Source organism: Bos mutus, chromosome 6 (genome assembly GCF_027580195.1).
Source record: "Bos mutus isolate GX-2022 chromosome 6, NWIPB_WYAK_1.1, whole genome shotgun sequence".
In the NCBI taxonomy this organism is placed as follows: Eukaryota; Metazoa; Chordata; class Mammalia; order Artiodactyla; family Bovidae; genus Bos; species Bos mutus.
Window position 1 is genome coordinate 59469472 of NC_091622.1, and position 19578 is coordinate 59489049.

At 43.8% G+C, this 19578-nt stretch overlaps 1 protein-coding gene across 11 annotated transcripts in view; it reads right to left on the minus strand.

Annotated features, from left to right (window-relative positions):
- RBM47 (RNA binding motif protein 47) overlaps positions 1–19578 on the minus strand; it is a 182455-nt gene that overhangs the window by 100764 nt on the left and 62113 nt on the right. For all 11 annotated transcript variants that reach the window (XM_070372303.1, XM_070372308.1, XM_070372293.1 and 8 more), the window contains one exon: positions 12916–13000. The gene's annotated coding sequence lies outside the window, so the exon portion shown is untranslated. The remainder of the gene's footprint in view (positions 1–12915; positions 13001–19578) is intronic.

The following is a 19578-nucleotide window of genomic DNA, read 5'->3' on the forward strand; positions in this document are numbered from 1 at the left end:
AAGAAGAGAGTGAAAAAGTTGGCTTAAAGCTCAACATTCAGAAAACGAAGATCATGGCATCTGGTCCCATCATTTCGTGGCAAATAGATGCGGAAACAGTGGAAATAGTGACAGACTTTATTTGGGGGGACTCCAAAATCACTGTAGATAGTGATTGCAGCCATGAAATTAAAAGATGCTTACTTCTTGGAAGGAAAGTTATGACCAACTTAAACAGCATATTAAAAAGCAGAGACATTACTTTGCCAACAAAGGTCCATCTAGTCAAGGCTATGTTTTTTCCAGTAGTCATGTATTGATGTGAGAGTTGGATTATAAAGAAAGCTGAGTGCCAAAGAATTGATGCTTTTGAACTGTGGTGTTGGAGAAGACTCCTGAAAGTCCCTTGGACTGCAAGGAGATCCAACCAGTCCATCCTAAAGGAAATCAGTCCTGAATATTCAATGGAAGGACTGATGCTGAAGCTGAAACTCCAATATTTTGGGCACCTGATGAGAAGAGCTGACTTATTTGAAAAGACCCTGATGCTGGGAAAGATTCAAGGTGGGAGGAGAAGGGGACAACAGAGGATGAGATGGTTGGATGATGGCATCACCGACTCAATAGACATGAGTTTGAGTGAAGTCCAGGAGTTGGTGATGGACAGGGAGGCCTGGCGTGCTGCAGTCCATAGGGTCACAAAGAGTCAGACAGAACTGAGTGACTGAACTGAACTGAACTGACCAGGGAAGTTAGATAATTAAGAAGTACATTTTAGGAACCAAATCTTGGTGAGAACCTAGAGAGCAGGCCTAGGTAGAGAGAGGGTTTGGAGAAATCCAAGGGCCTTTTCCACGGGGTGTCTGATGGGAACGAAAAAGAGTAATTACAAAAATTTTTTAAAACAGTCAACTTCACAGTGTGTCTCAGGCCTACACGGCAGGGCTGCTGTCTGAGCTCAGATGCAGGCCCAGCCCTACCTGGTGGGCCCTGTGTCTCCCTGGCAGTCTTTCTATCTGCATATGCAATCTAGATCCCTCAAGCACTGAAAGGAGTGTCTGGAGGAGAGGGGAAAAGAAAAAGAAAAAGAAACTGAGATGCAAGCCCGGCTCCTGCCTCAGATAAGCTTGGATGACCATGGAGTGTGCAGCTTTTCCCTTCAAGGGACCTTCAGAATTTATTCTCCTGAATGCTGAATGTCAAGGAAGACACAGCCAGAAACTGTGACTCATCAAATTTCCAACGTCAAGACCAGAGAGCACAGACTGGATCCAAGGACTGGGTTTGCACTCAGAGTCAAGGCCCCTGCCTGCTTCCAATGGAAAGGGGGTAGAGCCATGGCCCAGCCTCGCCCCCAGCAGCGGCCTTTCCCTGACTTGACACATGGAGAACAGGGAGTTTCATCCACCGTGCTTGAGCCACAGGCCATCACGACACTTCAGAAAGTGATCTGCCTTGGAAAGTGGTTGGATCTGTATATGAAGGTCACTCACTGGCTGTTTGTGTAGAGCCACATAGTAAATATTTTCAGCTCTGCCGGCCAAATGGTTATATGTTTCTTTTTCTTTTTTTGAGAAAGCCTTAAAAATGTAAAAACCATTCTGAGCTACATACAAAAACTGGCAGCAGAGTGGGCCTTAGTTTGCTGGTCCCTTACTTAGAGCAACAGCGAAGGGTGGGCAGCATAAACTAGGGGTTTTCAGTTTGGTTGTTAAAACCATGAGGCAGGGAGTTGCAGCTACTGAAGCCAGGGCCCCTAGAGCCTGTGAGAAGTTACTGCAACGAGAAGCCCGTGTATATAGAGAGTAGCTCTCGCCCGAGGCAATTAGAGAAAAGCCCGCACAGCAAGGAAGACCCAGCATAGCCAAAATAAATAAATTAACTAATTAAAACAAAACAAACCATGAGGCAGCGGTTACATTGCCTTGTTGCTGACAAAGACCACTAATTCTCCGTCGCACTTGCCTGGTCTAACATTCTCTGCTTGTGGAGTCATCTTCCCTTTGGTATGATCCTCTTAAAAGAAGAATTTAGCTATAGATCTGGTGAAATCAAACCTTAAAATGATAGTCTTATTTAGTCAGGAAATTAGATAAATGGGATGGAATTTTAAATAAGTTAGAATATTTTTAACAGGCTAGTTTTCTTTTTTTTTTTTCATGTGTATCTGTGTGTGTGTGTGTACATGACTGCATTTCTGCTGAAAAGTGAACACTCCACACTGTGGTAGTCCTCACACTTGTGTGTGTGCTCCGTTGTGTCTGACTTATTGTGACCCCATGGACTTTAGCCCATGGGGTTCCTCTGTCCATGGGATTTTCCAGGCAAGAATACTGGAATACTCTTACTGGGTTGCCATTTCCTACTGCGGGGGATCTTCCCAACCCAGGGGATCGAACCTGCATCACTTGCATTTCTTACACTGGCAGGCTGGTTTTTTACCAGTTACACCACCTGGGAAGCATGCATATGTATCACAGAATTCCAAACGGGGAAAAGTCCTCCGACAGAGCCTGGCCTCTAACTGTTTACATTTGGGGAAACTATAACCTGCTGCAGTTAAACGAGATAGTCCAGTGACACAATGACCGGCAGAAGAGCTGGGGCCAGAAACTTGGTTTCCTAATTTCCAAATTAGTTCTCTTTCTACTACTCTACTTCATTGCACATTGCCAAGTTGGTACTAAAAATTCTATTCAACAAATACTTACAGTATTTCCATATATGCCCAGCACTGGCTTGTGCTCTGGGATACAAAAGAAGTGTAAGAGAAGAGTCCTGCCCAAGAAAAACTTTTGAGCTCACTGAGAAAACAGGGCACACACACACACCAAATATACTGTCTTACATTACTATGTAATTGCAGGGCTAAAGCAGAACTGATAAAGCTTCCTATGATGGAACATTTCTCTGTTTTTGATGTTCAACACAGGGGCCAGTAGCCATGTGTGGCTGCGGAGTACTTAAAATGTGGGTAGTGGGGCTTCCCTGGTGGCTCCGCTGGTCGATGCAGGAAGACACGGGTTCAATCCCTGATCTGGGAAGATCCCACATGCTGCAGAGCAACTAAGCCCGTGCGCCACAACCATTGAGTCCATGTGCCCCAACAACTGAAGCCCTTGCTCTGGGGTGCCTGTGCTCCACAAGAGAAGCCACCGCAGTGAGAAGCCGGCACACCAAAACTGCAGACTAGCCCCTGCTCACCAAAGCTAGGGAAAAGCCCACGCAGCAACGAAGACCCAGCACAGCCAAAAAGAAAATTAATTTTTTTTTAAAATGTGGGTAGTTCTTGGACTATAAGAGGCGAGAAGAGGAATTCAGGCAAGGTTTTATTAAGACTCCTGCTGTAGCACAAGAGAGTGAGGTGGGGTGAGCTGGTCCCTTAAATGGGGTGAGGGCAGGCACGGAGCATTAGGACGGGCCCTCGTGGTGGTGCTGCATGCAGGGATCATGTGCAATACCCTGCTCTGGCTCCCAGCACCTCAGAAGCAGCAGTTGGCCTTTTTGGTTTTGGCCTTTTAGTGTTTTGTTCATTATTTGCCTCAACTGAGGATGTGCACAGTTATTTTTAGTTCCTCATAGTTTTTGTGTTTTGTTGCTCGAGGACACATTTGTCCAGGAGCAAGCACTGCAGTAAAAGGTCCCAGGACCCAAGACCCAGACTGCCTCATGACTAAGGAAGTGAACTTTTAATGGTATTTATTTTTAATTCCCTGGTAGCTCAATGGGTAAAGTCTGCCTACAGTGCAGGAGACTGGAATTCGATCCCTGGGTCGGGATGATCCCCTGGAGAAGGAAACCACTCCAGTATTCTTGCCTGGAAAATCCCCATGGACAGAGGAGCCTGGTGGGCTACACAGTCCATGGAATCCCAAGAGTCAGACAGGACTTAGCGACTAACCCACCACCAGAATTTTAGTTTAAATAACCACATGTGGCTAGTGGCATCACAGGTCTAAAAAAGCAGTTAAAGATATGGATGGAAGATATGTAACAGATATCCTGTCACTTCTCCCCCTTGCTCCTTTGGCAGAAACCACTGTGGCTCACAGAACCTGTTCCCTCTGAGCAGGGATGAGCTCTCAGGATTCTCCGTATTTTCAATTGCTAGGATCTGGCATATAATGAAATCTATTTGCCATCCTTGAGACAAATAGAAGGTGACAAATGTAGCAGAAGAAGGAAGTACTCGGGCCAAGCTTAGCAAGGCAGCGTTTTGACAGATACAGAGAAAGGGGCAGATTGTGTGCAGCTCTCCATGGGCAGAAGAGTATAAGCAAAGCAACTGATAGAATTCTCCTGGTTCCAGGACAAGGGGGATGCTGGGCTGGCCAGAAAGGGTGGGGTATGGTGGACATAAGGGGTCACACAGAGGGTGGGACTAGATGAAGGAGACCTTTGGATTCCAGAAGATGAGACTTTTTCTCAAGAGCAATGGGCGCCTCTGAAGGTTTAAGCAGGATAATGACAGGAGAAAAACCTGTTTTGAGAATTTGATCTGATAGTGAACCACAGACAGGATTGTATAATGGACACATACATTCAGAGACTAGTAAGATAACAATTGATATGGTGCTAGAGAAGACTCTTGAGAGTCCCTTGGACAGCAAGGAGATCAACCCTGAATATTCATTGGAAGGACTCATGCTGAAGCTGAAGCTCCAATACTTTGGCCACCAGATGCAGAGAGCCGACTCACTGGAAAAGACTGGGAAAGATACTGGGAAAGATTGAGTGCAGGAGAAGAAGGGGGTGACAGAGAATGAGATCGTTGGATGGCATTGCCAAATCAATGTACATGCTGCTAAGTCACTTTAGTTGTGTCTGACTCTGTGTGACCCCATAGACGGCAGCCCACCAGGCTCCCCCGTCCCTGGGATTCTCCAGGCAAGAACACTGGAGTGGGTTGCCATTTCCTTCTCCAATGCATGAAAGTGAAAAGTGAAAGTGAAGTCGCTCAGTCATGTGGGACTCTTAGCGACCCCATGGACTGCAGCCTACCAGGCTCCTCCGTCCATGGGATTTTCCAGGCAAGAGTACTGGAGTGGGGTGCCATTGTCCGAGAGACAGTGAAGGGCAGGGAAACGTGGTGTGTTGCAGTCCATGGGGTTGCAAAAAGTCCGACACGAATTAGCAACTGAAAAACAACAAAGAAGGCTATTCTGCTGAAGGTTCTTGGTTTTCCTTTAGGAAAGTAACACTTGCTTATTAAGGAAAGTCAGAAAACCACTGAAAAGCACATATAAAAATTAAAACTAGACCGCTACCTTTCACACTCAACCATAGTTGGCATTTTGATGTAGCTTCTTCTAGGCTTTTTTTTTCTTCCCCTTCCATGGCTATTGGAATAAATCAGGAATAAAGATAGGACTAAAACTAGGAAGGTGGTAGTGTGAATAAAGAGGGAAAGCTACAAAAGGAATTTTTAAGTGAGACAGCAGAGTGATGAGTAAAGATAATCTCTTCTTATTGGTGTCTAATTAAAGGACAGATGACATTTTCGAGACCTTGAAAGTGAAGTGAAAGTGAAGTCGCTCAGTCATGTCCGACTCTTTGCAACCCCATGGACTACAGCCTACCAGGCTCCTCCGTCTATGGGATTCTCCAGGCAAGAGTACTGGAGTGTGCCATTGCCTTCGAGACCTTCTCTAGACCTAAAATGGAACTAAACAGTTTATATGCATGTCTCTGTGCATTTCGGAGAAGGCAATGGCAACCCACTCCAGTACTCTTGCCTGGAAAATCCCATGGACAGAGGAGCCTGGTAGGCTGCAGTCAATGGGGTTGCTAAGAGTCAGACATGACTGAGCAACTTCACTTTCACTTTTCACTTTCATGCATTGGAGAAGGAAATGGCAACCCACTCCAGTGTTCTTGCCTGGAGAATCCCAGGGATGGGGGAGTCTGGTGGCCTGCAGTCTATGGGGTCACACAGAGTTGGAAACGACTGAAGCGACTTAGCAGCAGCAGCAGCAGCAGCAGCAGCAGCAGCAGCTCTGTGGATTTTAGTGAACACACATATAGATAGCGGGAGTTGTCAAGACAATAAAGTTTCCTTGATCATTACGCTGTCAATAACACAGAGTCCGTTGTAATCTGTAAGATTTTAGGTGTAAAGTAATTAAAGTATATATTCTCAGCAGTGTTGCAGGGAGGATGTGTAGATGTGGTTCCCAGGACATGTCATGGGGCGGTATAAACAGGGGATCCAGTCTCAGACAACACGCCACCAAGCAGTGACAGCGTCTTCACAGACCACAGAGAAAAAAACCAAAAAAACAAAAACAGCTGCTAGAGAACACAAATTATGCTTTCCAGAAAAAGTCCTTCGCCAGGTTAATAAGCACAAGTGTAAACCAGTGGTTCTCCACATGGGACCTACACAGACTCAATCTTGGAGTTTTCAAAAAATATTGATGGTTGGGTTCCTTCTCAGACCAATGATACCATTGTCTCAGTAAGCAGGGCCTATGCATTGGTGGTTTTTTTTTGTTTGTTTGTTTTTTAAGTTCTCAAGATGACTGATGCCCGAAGCATTGGCAGATATCCCAGGGCTAGAACAGTTCAAAGGGTCTAGGGGCAGCGAGTGATCCAGACCTGAATGACTGTGTTCTTAGCCACGCTGGTGAAAAGCTGCAGCCAGTTCCTTAGTGAAGGGGAACTAGAGGCCAAAAGAGAACCCACCACGAAACTTTTTAATTTGCATATTAAACTATACATAGCTTCTATTTTCAGAGTATACGATCTGTCATTTTCAATACACCCTTTCATCATTTTCACTGAACCAAGTATGATTGAACTCCTGGGGACTGTGGCTACTCAATGAACTCTCACCAAAGAAACATGCCTTTCTCTGAGGATCCCTTGCCTTCTGAGGGGCTACTAGTTAAACAGTGTAGACGCTGGCTTCAGATGGACCTCAGTGAGCATGCCAGCTTTGCTGTGCACTCACGAAAACTCTGTGACTGTGTGAAAGTTACACATTCTGTTTCATATCTCAGTTTCCTGAGCTGCCAAATAGGAATCTTAATGTCTTTATGGGATTATTGTAGAAATTAAATGAGGCCATACAGGTAAAAGGCTTCCCTGGTAGCTCAGATGGTAAAGAATCTGCCTGCAATGCAGGGGACCTGGGTTCAATCCCTGGGTCAGGAAGATCCCCTGAAGAAGGGAATGGCAGCCCACCCCAGTATTCTTGCCTGGAAAATTCCAAGGACAGAGGAGCCTAGCAGGATATAGTCCATGGGGTCACAAAGAGTCAGACACAACTGAGTGACTAACATTTTCATACAGGTAAAAGAGATAATACCATTAAAAGACTTCTTTGGTGCCTGGCACAGAGTAAGCACTCAATAAATATTATCATTATTGCCATTATTTATCATTTATTTTCATCACCACTTCTGGGTTCCTTCTGACGCCAATATTTTATGGTTCTAAGAATCACTGGTGACTGACTGTACAGAAGGAGATTGCCAAAAATTAGCCGGTACTAACAAGTTAAGATTTAAATAAATGCCCAGACTGGATTCAGCTCCCTTCATCTCAGCCTGATTCTTCAATAACTACTTCATTCTTTGCCTAAGCTGTCCCTTATATGTTGCAGATGCTGGTTTTAGTTTCAAAATGATGTTACTTACTTTGCAGGCACAGAACGTGGGTCATTCTTGATGAAAGCAAAGTCGTTCTTCTGTTCCTGATATTTCTGGGCAGCACAGACACCTGTGAACCTGGCTGGAGTGAATGTGAGATCTTCTGCCTCCGTGTGTCCCTGCTGCACCAACTGCTAACACCTGGGGGCAAACTGCCTGAACGCCGGCCCCCCACTCAGCATAATTCTGATGCTTGTCTAATGACTGGGATGAAGACGCTGTTCTTGGAAACTTCGGGGTTGACATTTGAGTGTTGCCCATGAAATTTGCCTAAAGGCCCAATGCTGACGTTAGCCACAGATGTCAGCCTCAACTGTGAAGTGTTCTCTTTGCTTTCCACCATACCAATACCCTCCTACAGAGAATAATGCCATCATCGATCGTCATTCTGCCAAAAGACACACATCCTGTTGATGCCCATAGCTTTCCTTTTCTTTGTCCATGATGGGAATAAACCTCTTCCTTTTAGGAAGACAGTCCTCCTTTTGTAGGCAAACATCCGCCATGATGTTATTGATTGAGGCATGGCTTACATCCACCTCGCCACCTTTTCATTTTTGAAAATGGGTTACCTTGTTTTGCAAATAGCAAGTCATCAAGCAGGTTGCCAAAGGAATTACTGGCTCTGTGAAACTTTTGTCCAGGTGATGAAATAATTTTAATAAGAGAAATTATCAGTTTGGGATTAGCCACAAACTCCCCATGAAACCCAGTTTTTCCTTAAGAAAACCAGTTTTTCCTAACGTATGTTGATTTGGGTCCAGAAAACACACTTCAGGATCATCTCAGTTACAGGAATGACATGTCATGAAGTCACTGGTTGATTATACCCACAACAAGCTAAATGTGAGTTGGGCGTAACTACTTCAATACCAAGTCTTGGAAATTTCTTTGGCTTATATCACCATTGGTCTTTATAAATAACAAAGGACTTTGGCTACACAATAAGTTACTTTTGCATAAGTTCTCAACACCAACCAGCTCCATACCTGAATTAGCACTTTTATTAAACTGGATCAAATATCAGACAAAACAAAAGGAGACAAGAGGTCTAGACAAGAAAGTGGTAAATTTGTTCTCTGGTAAATCTGGATATAGATGAGAAAAGAGACTCATTAACTTCTACTGCATTTTCAAAAATACATTAAATATATGAGTTACGACATTGATTGTTACTTGATTCATTCCTGCTTTATTAACATTTTCTCATAACTAAATGGTTTTCCCTGGTAGCTCAGCTGGTAAAGAATCTGCCTGCAATGCAGGAGACCCCGGTTTGATTCCTTGGTTGGGAAGATCTCTTGAAGAAGGGATAGGCTACCCACTCCAATATTCTTGGGCTTCCCTGGTGGCTCAGATGATAAAGAATCTGCCTGCAACTAAGCACAGCACAGCGTAACTAAATGGCTTTGCTTTCATCCTGAAACTCTTCTGGGGCAAGGATCATGTCTGACCCATCTTTGTATTCCTCACACTCCTGCCCCAACATCTTTCATTATGGAGTACTTTTAAGTTTATTAACCTGAATCAAATTAAATTATGGGCCCTTTTCCCCCTCTCTGCAGTAATAAGTTATATGGTACAAAGTAAATACTAAGTAGTAACGTGTGATGGAAAAAAACATCTATTTTCAGAAGAAGCACAAAAGTCACAATTAGAACCTGCCTTTGGAGAGTGACTTCAGCAGCCTGGGGTCATTCTGTGAAGGTTCCCATTTGTAGTTGAGCAAATGAAAGAGAATTTGTTTCAACTCACTTGCCTGATCTTTTGTGTACCTGTTCTTTAGCAAGTTTCCTTCATATGGACCACATGAGTTAGGTGACTGTAAGGAGCCTAAGTCCTACTTGAGTTATAGCATGCTTTCTTAAAACAAAAGGAAGTCAAGATCATTTTCCAGAAGGTAGCCCTTCTGGGAATTTTTAGGAATTTGAAGAAAATTGCTTCTAAGAAATTTGTGATCTCATCAAATGAAATCTACAGTAAAGGAACACAAAGAGTCATTTTAGCAAAGAAAACAGTATATTAAGCTGTTCACCTTTTCCTCCTTTTCAAAAGTAACTTGCATCTTCAGCTTACAGGTTAAACAATATCCACTCCAGAATATATTAACTTACTTGGAATGGAAATCTAGGCTATGATGACTAGGAAAGGTCAGCACTCAAAATGTTTCACCATTTTACTTAGAGGCCACCAGAAATTCTGTGATTTTCCCCCTTTGCCCTTCCTACGAATGTCCACCACCTGATGTCTTATCTTGATGGAGGTGCACAGACTTCCTGTGACTTGCGAAAAATCAGATAATGACCTAGATGTTAACTTTTTAAGAGGACTGGCCAAAGAGGTCACCAAAAGTTCATACTAAAAGTTCAAATTTCTATAGATCAATCACGGCCAGTGATTCCCTTTCCCTCTGAATGGGGAAAACAGATCAATGTTATCTCAAACTGAGGTAGAAAAATCTTGAAAAATAAAATTAGAAGTTCTGTTAAAAAGATATATCTAACCCTGGTCGGCCCCTACACTCAATAGATTTCTCAAAAATGACATCAAATTCATTCATGACTAAGAAACCAGCAAGTTTGGTCAATTCAATGGAACTGGGGTTCCATGCAGTGTGTGGTATGTGCACATGTCTAAATGTACAGGTGTGAATTTCTGAATCTGTCAATTAAATTACTCAGTTGCTCAACAGTACTCTGGATAGAAAATGTCAACACAGAGCATGAAGATTTGATATCTGAGAATCTCATAATGGTCCAAAATGGAAGTAGGGTCAGTAGCTGACCTCTGTTCATTCTAGTTAAACCATATATATAGAGAGAGAAAGAGAGAGAGGCCATGTCACATGACATGTGGGATCCCAACCCAGGATCAAACCTGCCCCTGCTGCAGTGGGAGCATAGAGTCTTAACCACTGGACCACCAGGGAAGTCCTCCATCTTTTTTTTTTTCTTAAATCTGGCTTTTGGATGGAGGAATTATATAGTCCATTACCAGTAATCACCCCTCCCTGATGCCATTAAATAAACAGAGAAAAAGAAAAGTGGACACATTTGTTCATGAAAACAATCCCTCACTAGAAGCTGATCACCCTCTGTGAGGGGTAGATGAAGGAAATTAAGAACACAGATTTGAGAATTCAAAAGACTGGTAGGAAAATAGAACCTGGAATCCAGCTCTAGGAAATGATGCTAATAGGAAAGGAAGAATATATGTTGAACTACAAAACCAAAAATTCTCTTAAACGTCTTTTAAAGACATTCTTACAGACATTTGACTAAGTCAAAAGATTCTTCCAGAATTTGACATCTGTTCATCTGAAGCCACTTTCCTTTACCTCTTTCCCCATTAGGTTCATGCTTATTCCTTGAACCTGATGCTCACTGGCCCATTTTGAAACCCTCCAGATATCCTCATTTGACAAGCCGCTACTGCCTGCCCCCAGTCTCCCATGCCTAGTAAACCATTCCTTCTTCTTTGGGTCTCAGTTAAAACAGCACTGAAATTCCAAGAAACCTTCCATGATGGTCACTCCTTTCACTAACGTTCAAAGTAGGTCCTTTCTTAATTCCTCGTAATTCTTCTTCAGCCCACTCACAACTCTTTCATCATTTAATGTTTGCTTTGACTACCCCTGGTGGCTCAGACAGTAAAGAATCTGCTTGCAATGTGGGAGACCTGGGTTCGATCCCTAGGTTGGAAAGATCCCCTGGAGAAGGGAATGGCTACCCACTCCAGTATTCTGGCCTGGAGAATCAGACGTGAATTTCACTTTCACTTTCTTTTTCACTACTAGACCAGGTTCCTGAGGGCAGAAAACCAATCTTTTCTGTCTTAATTACCCAGCATCTAGCACAGAGCCTGGTACTGTGCTAGGGAAAGCCTTGGTTAACTGATTCACCTGCTGACTTTAGGGTTAATGTACTATCACATGTGGTTCCCTATAATATAGAGGTTCTGAAAATATTAAAGCCTATATAAATCAGATCCATGTAATTTGGAGAATCCATACTGTGGCATTATACTCTACAAAGATACTATTTACCCATGCATTTAACATGAATGTGAATTTGGACTCATTCACACATAAATCTGGAGAAGGAAATGGCAACCCACTCCAGTATCCTTGCCTGGAGAATCCCTATGGACACAGAAGCTTGGCGGGCTACAGTCCATACAATTGCAAAGAGTCGGACACAACTGAAGAGACTTAGCACAAGTACTCATGCATACATAAATCATCCTGACAAATCATTTTGGGGTGAAATATCCTAAAATAGAGCATCTTACTTGTAAATGCCACAATGCCAAGCACTGGAGAGGAAGCAGGTGTTGGATAAGACAGTGTCTGGTTTTAGGATCTGCTATCTAATTGACTGCTCCATGAGGTCATATGGGCTGTTCTGAATGCCAGCACCACTGCTAAGGAGGTCCACGGGCTACTTTCTCATCATATGGAGTAACAAAGATACTAGTTTCTAAAGGCATTTGCGCTTTGTGAAAAATAGGACACAGAGAACACATAATTCTAGTCATTTGGGGGTTATTAGAAGAATGCTGTATTTCACCAAATCAGAATCTCCATAACATGCATCCCCACTTTAGACACGTTAAATTATGAGGGGAAATGTATTTTTAGAGTTATAAAATGCAGTGAACTACAGGAAAAACTCAGTATTAAAAGACTTCAAGCAAAGTCATTCACATATAGCCTCAGTCATTTTTTAACTATGGGAGTCCTCTGGGGCCAACAGTACTTATAAACATATAGGACACTCTGGCTTAGTAAATTAAGCAAATGTCCAGAAGCAAAAACAGTATGTGTTGGTTAAAAAATGAGAGAGAAGGGCTTCCCTGGTGGCTCAGTGGTAAAGAATCCGCCTGTCAATGCGTGAGATGTGGGTTCAATCCCTGATCCAGGAAGATCCCACATGCACAGGGCAACTAAGCCCGTGCACCACAACTACCGAGCCTGTGCTCTAGAGCCCAGGTGCCGCAACTACTGAGCCCACTCGCCCTAGAGCTCATGATCCGCAACAAAAGAAGCGACTGCAATGAGAAACTCACACACCCCAACTAGAGAGCAGCCCTGGCTCACGACAGCTAGAGAAAGCCCACACAGCAATGAAGACCCAGTGCAGCCAAAAATGAATTAAATAACTTTTAAAATAAATAAATAATGATAGAGAGGATTAACATTTGGTGTCACTACGTAATATTCACCTACTTTTCTCCAACCCTCGATGATGTTTGTTTGAAGGGAAGACAGAGTCAGATGACTTACCAAACCTCGTCAGTGAGCCCAGGAGTGGCTGCTTACTGCTAGGGTGCCTGACACAAGGTGTCCTGATGCCTCTGTTACCCGAACTCTGAAATGGAAAAGATAACACTATTAACCCAGAGATGGCTGACGAGGAGCGTGCAGTTAATGACGGCTAAGTGGACGGAGGGGAGGTGGGAAAAAGAAGAAATACGGTGCTCTGATTACGCACACCTTTGTCTGTGCATTGATTACAGGGAAAGCTACATAACCAGTTAGTACAAGAGATCTGCACTGGCTCAGATACATGGAGAAAATAGGTCATGTCCTTTTGCCAATTCCACAAGGCTATTCGGGTTGATATTACCTAAAGCATATTCAGGGCTTCCCAGGTGGCCCAGTGGTAAGGAACCTGCCTGCTAATACAGGATACACAAGAGATGTAGGTTCGATCCCTGGGTTGGGAAGATCCCCTGGAGGAGGGCAGGGCAAACCACTCCAGTATTCTTGCCTGGAGAATCCCATGGACAGAGGAGCCTGGCAGGTTACTCTCCACGGGGTTGCAAAGAGGCGGGCATGACTGAAGGGACACACATGCCTGCACAAAGGATATTCAAGTGAAAAAAATATCAACTCTGGCAAGGAGAGAAGAGGAAAACATATAAAGAGGTGGTGTAACTGGGAGGGGGAGCTCATGGATTTCCCTAGGTGTTCAAACTCTGCTCTACTGCTTGCTAGCTCAGTGACTTTGGACATTTTACTCAACCTCTCTGATCCTTTTTTTTCTCATCCAATATGAGCCTGATATCCACCTGTTAGGGACACTGTGACAACAAACAAGACAACAGGGCTATGAAGGGCTACAAAGCCCTTAGGGCCCCGTGAGAGAAACCACTCGATGGAGGGCAGCTATGATTATTACACTCCTTTAAGTTTCTTTCTGCAGGGGCACATTAAGTTGTGGTCTTTTAGGGTAAATCACCAAACACTCAAAATGGTTTGAAGTCTGTGAGCTGTTAGCATTTTAAAATATTTCTTTACCTTTGGAAGCCCTTTGCAGCTGGTTTTTCTGCCCATATATGAACAATATTCCTTAAGTATTCAGCTTCATCTTTATGTAAACACAACTGATTAACTAGGCTCTGTACAGCAGACTTCATCATGCTACTAGTCCACCAAGAATTAATAAAACCGCACAAGACTCTCCCTCCCTCCCTTTCCAAGAAAGACCGTAAGTCTGCAACCTACCTATGGGAAACAAAATACTGAGTTCTGCTAACTCCTCTAGTTGAAATAGGTAATCATTTGTTCCAAAGTTCTTCCCAACTCAATGGCCTCATTAACCAAGGTTGAGCTTTTGATTAACATACAGTGCTTAAAGGAACTTTGACCCAGAAAGCTGGCATCTGACTCGCTTCTGAGCCCAACTTGTGTCACGAGTGCAGGTTTCAAGGGTAATAAAAGGACCTGGCTGTTTGCTTACAGCAAACGGAGGTGGTGCCATGTCATTACAGAGCTTTTCCCAACTGTCCACCCAACCCTTGGCAAAGACAGTTTGCAGCCTGCATGTCAGCTTTTGGAGTGAACAGAATGAAAAGGTGTGTATTACCAAACTGAAAAGCACCTAAGTTCTACCTGGCACGTTACCTAAATGTCAGTTGTTTAAGAAACATGAATATGATCCCCAGATGACAGTGATCAGAGCAGAGATTAGGTGTTAGGGCAGGTGCATGCTGTCTACAGATTCTGCTTCAGTGAGCAAACTGCTCTCTCTCTGAAGGCTCCAGAGTTCTACAACACTCATCAGCCACAAGGCAGAGACCACAGCACCTGAATGTTCACGCTCTTGCCTATTTTAAGATGAATAGTGTCCTTCCCAAATTCATATGTTGACGTGTTGACATCATCCCTGCCTCAGCACCTCAGAATGTGACAGCATTTGGAGATGCCTTTTGAAAAGGTAATTAAGGTTAAAAGAGGTCATATGGGTGGGCCCTAAAGTTGCCCAATGGCTCAGCGGCTAAAGAATCTGCCAACAGTGCAAGAGACAAAGGAGATGTGGATTTGATCCCTGAGTCAGGAAGATACCCTGGAGTAGGAAGTGGCAACCCACTCCAGTATTCTTGCCTGAAAAATCCCAGGGACAGAGGAGCCCAGCAGGCTACAGTTTATGCTGTCGCAAAGAGCAGACTGAGCCCTGCTATAGTATTATAGTTATAGTACAGTACCTAGAATCATGCTTAGCTGCTATTTAGGGCTTCTGAGGTGGTGCTAGTGGTAAAGAACCTGCATGCTAATGCAGGAGACACAAGAGACATAGGGTTTGATCCCTGGGTTGGAAAGATCCCCTAGAGGAGGGCATGGCAACCCACTCCAGTATTTTTGCCTGGAGAATCCCATGGACAGAGGAGCCTGGTGGGCTACAGTCCATGGGGTCACACAGAGTCAGACACGACTGAGCCACTAACACACACACAACCCAGTATGACTGGTGTCCTTACAAGAGATTAGGACACATTCACATTCAGAACAAGGGAAGACCCTGTGAGCACACAACAAGAAGCTGGTCATCTGCAAGCCGAGGACATAAGCCTCAACAGAAACCAAACCTGCCAACTTGATCCTGGACTTCCAGCTTCCAGAACTGGGAGAAAATAAATTTCTCTTGTTTAAGCCCAGTCTATGGTATTTTTTTATTGTAGCCCTAGTGATCTAAACCACTACCCACCTCTCTGTACCCACAACTATATGTCCCAGGACCAGGCAGATAACAAATGAGGAAGTTGACCAAGAGCAAAATAACAGGAGAGGTGTCAAATTTTAAAACTTTAAAAAATACTGGGTGGCCACACAAAATATGTCCACGGATTGATTATGTCACAGGCCTTTCAGTGGCAACCCCTGGGTTAGTTACATCATGCAATCAGATACTTAAAAGCGCCCACTATTCATCCTGCAACAAATATTAACTGAACACCTACTATAGGATAGATCTTATACCAGACACTAGGCATATCAGTGGTGACTAATATAAGGTGTCTTCTTTGTCTGCATGGTATGCGGTGGTCTGGGATAGGGAGCCCAGGTACTGAGCTAGGCAAGAAATGCCAAGTTGAAAAGACAAAGTTGCTGCCTTCCAGGGCGCTGCAGACTAACAAACCACAGACATGGAACAAGACAGTCATGAAATAATGGGACACCGGCTACACAACACAAGGGGCAATGGAAAGTGAAAAGATGACCGCCAACGTCGTCAGAGTTGACCCAGGAAGACATGAGCCAAGTTCTGGAGGATGAATAACAGTCTGCTTGTCAGACAGGCTGTCTGACAAAGCAAAATGGCTGTCTGAGGAGGCCTTACAAATAGCTGTGAAAAGAAGAGAAGCTAAAGGCAAAGGAGAAAAGGAAAGATATACCCATCTGAATGCAGAGTTCCAAAGAACAGCAAGGAGAAATAAGAAAACCTACCTCAGTGATCAGTGCAAAGACATAGAGGAAAGCCATAGAATGAAAAAGACTAGAGATCTCTTCAAGAAAATGAGAGATACCAAGGGAACATTTTATGCAAAGATGGACTCAATAAAGGACAGAAATGGTATGGACCTAACAGAAGCAGAAGATATTAAGAAGAGGTGGCAAGAATACACAGAAGAACTACACAAAAAAGATCTTCATGACCCAGATAATCACGATGGTGTGATCATGCACCTAGAGCCAGACATCCTGGAATGTGAAGTCAAGCGGGCCTTAGGAAGCATCACTATGAACAAAGTTAGTGGAGCTGATGGAATTCCAGTTGAGTTATCTCAAACCCTAAAAGATGATGCTATGAAAGTGAGGCACTCAATATGCCAGCAAATTTGGAAAACTCATCAGTGGCCACAGGACTGGAAGAGGTAAGTCTTCATTCCAATCCCAAAGAAAGGCAATGCCAAAGAATGCTCAAACAACCGCACAATTGCACTCATCTCACATGCTAGTAAAATAATGCTCAAAATTCTCCAAGCCAGGCTTCAATAGTTTGTGAACCATGAATTTCCAGATGTTCAAGCTGGATTTAGAAAAGGCAGAGGAACCAGAGATCAAATTGCCAACATGTGTTGGATCATTGAAGAAGCAAAAGAGTTCCAGAAAAACATCTATTTCTGCTTTATCAACTATGCCAAAGCCTTTGACTGTGTGGATCACAATAAACTGTGGAAAATTCTGAAAGAGATGGGTATACCAGACCACCTGACCTGCCTCTTGAGAAATCTGTATGCAGGTCAGGAAGCAACAGTTAGAACTGGACATGGGACAACAGACTGGTTCCAAATAGGAAAAGGAGTACGTCAAGGCTGTATATTGTCACCCTGCTTATTTAACTTATATGCAGAGTACATCATGAGAAACGCTGGGCTGGAGGAAGCACAAGCTGGAATCAAGATTGCCGGGAGAAATATCAATAACCTCAGATATGCAGATGACACCACCCTTATGGCAAAAAGTGAAGAAGAACAAAAAGCCTCTTGATGAAAGTGAAAGTGGACAGTGAAAAAGTTGGCTTAAAGCTCAACATTCAGAAAACTAAGATCATGGCATCTGGTCCCATCACTTCATGGAAAATAGATGGAGAAACAGTGAAAACAGTGGATGACTTTATTTTCTTGGGCTCCAAAATCACTGCAGATGGTGACTGCAGCCATGAAATTAAAAGACACTTGACCAACCTAGACAGCATATTAAAAAGCAGAGACATTATTTTGCCAACAAAGGTCCATCTAGTCAGTTCAGTTCAATCACTCAGTTGTGTCCGACTCTTTGCGACCCCATGGACCACAGCACGCTAGTCCTCCCTGTTCATCACCAACTCCCAGAGTCTACTCAAACTCATGTCCATTGAGTCGGTGATGCCATCCGACCATCTCATCCTCTGTCATCCCCTTCTCCTCCTGCTTTCAATGTTTCCCAGCATCAGAGTCTTTTCAAATGAGTCAGCTCTTTGTATCAGGTTGCCAAGGTATTGGAGTTTCAGCTTCAACAACAGTCCTTCCAATGAACACTCAGGACTGATCTCCTTTAGGATGGATTGGTTGGATCTCTTTGCAAGGGACTCTCAAGAGTCTTCTCCAGCACCACAGTTCAAAAGCATCAATTCTTTGGCACTCACCTTTCTTTATAGTCCAACTCTCACATCCATCCATGACTTCTGGAAAAACCATAGCCTTGACGAGACGGACCTTTGTTGGCAAAATAATGTCTCTGCTTTTTAATATGCTGTCTAGGTTGGTCATGACTTTCCTTCCAAGGAATAAGCGTCTTTTAATTTTATGGCTGCAGTCACCATCTGCAGTGATTTTGGAGTCCAGAAAAATAAAGTCAGCCACTGTTTCCACTGTTTCCCCATCTATTTCCCATGAAGTGATGGGACCAGATTCCATGATCTTAGTTTTCTGAATGTTGAGCTTTAAGCCAACTTTTTCACTGTCCACTTTCACTTTCATCAAGAGGCTTTTTGTTCTTCTTCACTTTTTGCCATAAGGGTGGTGTCATCTGCATATCTGAGGTTATTAATATTTCTCCCAGCAGTCTTGATTCCAGCTTGTGCTTCCTCCAGCCCAGCATTTCTCATGATGTACTCTGCATATAAGTTAAATAAGCAGAGTGACACTATACAACCTTGACGTACTCCTTTTCCTATTTGGAACCAATCTGTTGTCCCATGTCCAGTTCTAACTGTTGCTTCCTGACCTGCATACAGATTTCTCAAGAGGCAGGTCAGGTGGTCTGGTATTCCCGTGTCGTTTAGAATTTTTCACAGGCTATGGTTTTTCCAGTAGTCATGGATGGATGTGAGAGTTGGATTATATAGAAAGCTGAGCACCAAAGAATTGATGCTTTTGAACTGTGGTGCTGGGGAAGACTCTTGAGAGTCCCTTGGACTGCAAAGAGATCCAACCAGTCCATCCTAAAGGAAATCAGTCCTGAATATTCACTGGAAGGACTGATGTTGAAGCTGAAACTCCAATACTTTGGCCACCTGATGCAAAGAACTGACTCATTGGAAAAGATCCTGATGCTGGGAAAGATTCAAGGTGGGAGGAGAAGGCGACGACAGAGGATGAGATGGTTGGATGGCATCACCGACTCAATGGACATGAGTCTGAGTAAACTCTGGGAGTTGGTGATAGACAGGGAGGCCTGGCATGCTGCATTTCATGGGGTCGCAAATAGTCGGACACGACTGAGCGACTGAAATGAACTGAACTGAACTGTCAGACAGGATGACAGATGAAAAGAGCACATTTTCCAGACAGAAGGAATAGTCAGCTCCTGTGTGTGGGACAAGAGAAAGCACAGGCTTTTTGGAGAATGAAGACTAGCTGGACTGAGGGTAGGCAGTGGAGGGAGCAGCAGGATTCACGGCTGAACAAGGCGAGGAGCTGACATTTTACTGCATGGTGAACCACTGGAGAATTTTAATCAGGAAGGTGGCATGACCAGGACTGCTTGTTGGAAAGATCACCCTGACCACAATGCAGGGAACTAAAGGCAGGGTGACCCAAAAGGAGAAGATGAAGGCAGGAACCAGGGAAACAGACATAGGGAATCTGGGTGGTCAAGGTCACGGATGCGGAACTGAAACTGTCATGGCGTTCAACCGTGGCCACAGGTGACACTGTCCAAGAACATTAAGTGCATCAAGAG